Here is a 4,980-nt window from a genome sequence, read left to right as displayed (position 1 = left end):
TGACAAACACATTTAAACCATCAGATCTCATGAGAACTCACTATCATGAGAACAGCATGGGGGAAATCACAACCCATGATCCAATCACCTTCCACCAGGTACCTCTCTCGAATATTGCCAGACTACTGCCAATATTCCCTTAAGACCTGAAGTATCTTTAGGGGGATTACAATTTAAGACGAGATTTGGGTGGGGACACAGAGTCAAACCATATCATTAAGTCCCGGCCCCTCCCAAATTTTATATTCTTCTCACATTTTAAAACCAACCATGCCTTCCCAACAATCCCTTAAAGTCTTTTTTTTTTTTTTTTTTTTTTTTGAGACGGAGTCTTGCTCTGTCACCCAGGCTGGAGTGCAGTGGCCGGATCTCAGCTCACTGCAAGCTCCTCCTCTCGGGTTCATGCCATTCTCCTGCCTCAGCCTCCCGAGTAGCTGGGACTACAGGCACCCGCCACTTCGCCTGGCTAGTTTTTTGTATTTTTTTAGTAGAGACGGGGTTTCACCGTATTAGCCAGGATGGTCTCAATCTCCTGACCTCATGATCCGCCCGTCTCGGCCTTCCAAAGTGCTGGGATTACAGGCTTGAGCCACCGCGCCCGGCCAATCCCTTAAAGTCTTAATTCATTTCAGCATTAACTCAAATGTCTAAGTCCAAAGTCTCATCTGAGACAAGGCAAGTTCCTTCCACCTATAAGCCTGTAAAATCAAAAACAAGTTAGTTACTTCCAAGATCCAGTGAGGGTAAAGGTATTGTGTAAGTGTTCCCATTCTAAATGGAAAAAATTGGCCAAAACAAAAGACCCACAGGACCCATGCAAGTCTGAATCCCAGCAGGACAGCCACTAAATCTTAAAGATCCAAAATAATCTCCTTTGACTCCATATCTCACATCCAGGACATGGTGATGCAAGAAGTGGGCTCCCAAGGCCTTGGACAGATCAGCCCCTGTGGCTCTGCAGGGTACAGCCCCTGCAGATGCTTTTATCGGCTGGCATTGAGTGTCTGTGGCTTTTCCAAGTGCACAGTGCAAGCTGTGGTGGATCTACCATTCTGGGGTTTGGAGGACAGAGAAGAGCTCACAGCTTCACTAGGCAGTGCCCCAGTAGGGACTCGGCATGGGGGCTCCAACCCCACATTTCCCATCTGCATTGCCCTAATAAAAGTTCTTCATGAGGGCTCTACCCCTGCAATAGACTTCTGCCTAGACAACCAGGCATTTCCATACATCCTCCAAAATCTAGGTGGAGGCTTCCAAAGCTCAACTCTAGTCTTCTGCACACCCACCAGCCTAAAGGCACATGAAAGTCACCAAGGCTTGGGGCTTGCACCGTCTGAAGTAACAGCCTGAGCTGTACCTTGGCCCCTTTTAGCCATGGCTGGAGCTGGAGCAGCTGGGACACAAAGCACCATGTCCCAAGGCTGCATAGAGCAGTGGAGCCCTGGGCCTGGCCCATGAAACCATTTTTCTCTCCTAGGCATCCAGGCCTATGATGGGAGGGGCTGCTATGAGGATGTCTGAAATGCCGTTGTTAGAAACAAATGCTCAGTGCTGCAAAGAAGATTCAGCACTCTGGCAAAAAAAAAAAAAAAAAAAAAAAAAACTTTCTCAGCAAGGCAATTTACTTCTGCAAAAAGGTGCCACTCATGCCAGATGTGGTTGCAAGAGAACACCGAGCGGGGTGGGGCAGGGGTCATTTTATCCCTAATGCAGCGGCTCCTGTAGCTGTGTCATTTCCCCATTGGCTGGAGTCAGACAGCACAGTCTAAGCTGACCCAGTTGGCTACTGTTTAAAATTGAATAGGGCTAGTTATGCAGGAAGGGAGAGGATGTCTGTTAGGGTGCAGTAAAGGTAAGAAGGATAGTTTCAGTGGGAAGGTCAGTTACAGAGCTGGTAATCAAGGAATAGATGTGAGTTACAGATTAGGACTGGTGGGGAAAGTTGTTTACCATAACTAGCAGCAAGGAGGCACAAAGAATGAGAAAGTTAGGCTTGGAAAATCAAGATCAAAGAACCAGGAAGCTGAACAACCTGACTCTTTGAAGAGGAACTCACTGTACCTAGTACCCTGGAGACATTTTCCCTCATTGTCTTGGCTATTAACATTCTGCTTCTCTTTACTTATGCAAATTTCTGCAGCCAGCATGAATTTCTCCCCAGAAAATCAGCTCTTCTTTTCTACCACATGGTCAGGCTGCAAATTTTCCAAACTTTTATGCTCTGCTTCCCTTTTAAACATAAGTTCCAGTTTCAGACCATCTCTTTGTGAATGCCTATGATTGTATGCTTTCAGAAAAAACCAGATCACATCTTGAATGCTTTGCTGTTTAGAAACTTATTCTGATAGATACCCTAAATCATCTCTCTCAAATTCAAAGATCCACAGATCTCTAAGGCAGGGGAAAAATGCTTCTAGTTTCTTTGATAAAGCATAGCAAGAGTGACTTTCTCTCCAGTTCCCAGTAAGTTCCTCATCTCCACCTGAGACCACCTCAGCCTGGACTTCATTGTTCACAACAGTATCAGCATTTAAGTCACAACCATTCAACAAGTCTCCAGGAAATTTCAAACATTTCCATATCTTCCTGTGTTCTTCAGAGCCCTCCAAACTGTTCCAACCTCTGCTCGTTACCCAGTTCCAAAGTCACTTGACATTTTCAGGTCTGTTTATAGCAGTGCCCCCAGACTCCTAGTACCAATTTTCTGTATTATTAATAGCTTATTTTCACACTGCTATAAAGAACTACCTGAAACTAAGTAATTTATAAGAAAAAAAACAAGATTTAATTGACTCACAGTTCCATCAGAGTGAACAGGCAACCTACAGAATGGGAGAAAATTTTTGCAATCTACTCATCTGACAAAGGGCTAATATCCAGAACCTATAAAGAACTCAATCAAATTTACAAGAAAAAAGCAAACAATCCCATCAAAAAGTGGGTGAAGGATATGAACAGACACTTCTCAAAAGAAGACATTCATACAGCCAACAGACACATGAAAAAATGCTCATCACCACTAGCCATCAGAGAAATGCAAATCAAAACCACAATGAGATACCATCTCACACCAGTTAGAATGGCAATCATTAAAAAATCAGGAAACAACAGGTGCTGGAGAGGATGTGGAGAATAGGAACACTTTTACACTGTTGGTGGGACTGTAAACTAGTTCATCCATTGTGGAAAACAGTGTGGCGATTCCTCAAGGATCTAGAACTAGAAATACCATTTGACCCAGCCATCGCATTATTGGGGATATACTCAAAGGATTATGAGTCATGCTGCTATAAAGACACATGCACACATATGTTTATTGCGGCACTATTCACAATAGCAAAGACTTGGAATCAACCCAAATGTCCATCAATGACAGACTGGATTAAGAAAATGTGGCACATATACACCATGGAATACTATGCAGCCATAAAAAAGGATGAGTTTGTGTCCTTTGTAGGGACATGGATGCAGCTGGAAACCATCATTCTCAGCAAACTATCGCAAGAACAGAAAACCAAATACCGCATGTTCTCACTCATAGGTGGAAATTGAACAATGAGATCACTTGGACACAGGAAGGGGAGCATCACACACGGGGTCCTATTGTGGTGAGAGGGTAGGGGGAAGGGATAGCATTAGGAGATATACCTAATGTAAATGACGAATTAATTGGTGCAGCACACCAACATGGCACATGTATACATATGTAACAAACCTGCACATTGTGCACATGTACCCTAGAACTTAAAGTATAATAATAAAAAAAAAAGAATCAAGCAGAAATTCTGGAGTTGAAAAATGTAATTGGCATACTGAAGAATGCTTCTGAGTCTTTTAATAGCAGAATTATCAAGCAGAAGACAGAATGACTGAGCTTGAAGACAAGCTATTATAATATTTGAAAATACACAGTCAGAGGAGACAAAAGAAAAAAGAAGAATACTGCGTTTGTCCTGTGGTTTTTGTAACCCACAAACCAGGAGATTCCCTCAGGTGCCTACCCCACCAGGGCCCTGGGTTTCAAGCACAAAACTGGGCAGCCATTTGGGCAGACACCAAACTAGCTGCAGGAGATCTTTTTTTCCATACCCCAGTGGTGCCTGGAACGCCAGCGAGACAGAACCATTCACTCCCCTGGAAAGGGGTGCTGAAGCCAGGGAGTCAAGTGGTATAGCTCGGTGAGTCCCACCACCATGGAGCTCAGCAAACTAAGATCCACTGGCTTGAAATTCTCACTGCCAACACAGAAGCAGTCTGAGATGACCCGGGACACTCGAGGTTGGTCGGGGGAGGGGCGTCCACCATTGCTGAGGCTTGAGTAGGTGGTTTTACATTCACAGTGTAAAGAAAGCCACTGGGAAGTTCGAATTGGGCGGAGCCCACTGCAGCTCAGCAAGGCCGCTGTGGCCAGACTGGTAGATTTCCTTTCTCTGGGTAGGGCAGCTCTGAAAAAGAAGGTAGCAGCCCCAGTCAGGGACTTATAGATAAAACCCCCATCTCCCTGGGTCAGAGCACTTGGGAAAAGGGGCAGCTGTGGGCACAGCTTCAGCAGACTTAAACGTCCCTGCCTGACAGCTCTGAAGAAAGCAGTGGACCTCCAAGCATAGCATTCAAGCTCTGCTAAGGGTTAGACTGCCTCCTCAAGTGGGTCTCTGACCCCCGTGCATCCTGACTGGGAGACATCTCCCAGTAGGGACCAAGAGACACCTCATACTGGAGAGTTCTGGCTGGCATCTAGCAGTTGCCCCTCTGGGTCGAAGAGGGGCAACTCCAAGAGCAACTCCAAGACACATAATTCTCACATTTGCCAAGGTTGAAGAAGAGCAACTCCAAGACACATAATTCTCACATTTGCCAAGGTTGAAATGAAGGAAAAAATGTTAAGGGCAGCCAGAGAGAAAGGTCGGTTTACCCACAAAGGGAAGCCCATCAGACTAACAGCAGATCTCTCTGCAGAAACCCTACAAGTCAGAAGAGAGT

This window comes from Macaca nemestrina, chromosome 7 (genome assembly GCF_043159975.1).
Source record: "Macaca nemestrina isolate mMacNem1 chromosome 7, mMacNem.hap1, whole genome shotgun sequence".
Classification (NCBI taxonomy): domain Eukaryota; kingdom Metazoa; phylum Chordata; class Mammalia; order Primates; family Cercopithecidae; genus Macaca; species Macaca nemestrina.
The sequence above is the reverse complement of the archived record's forward strand: the minus strand, read 5'-3'. Positions refer to the sequence as shown.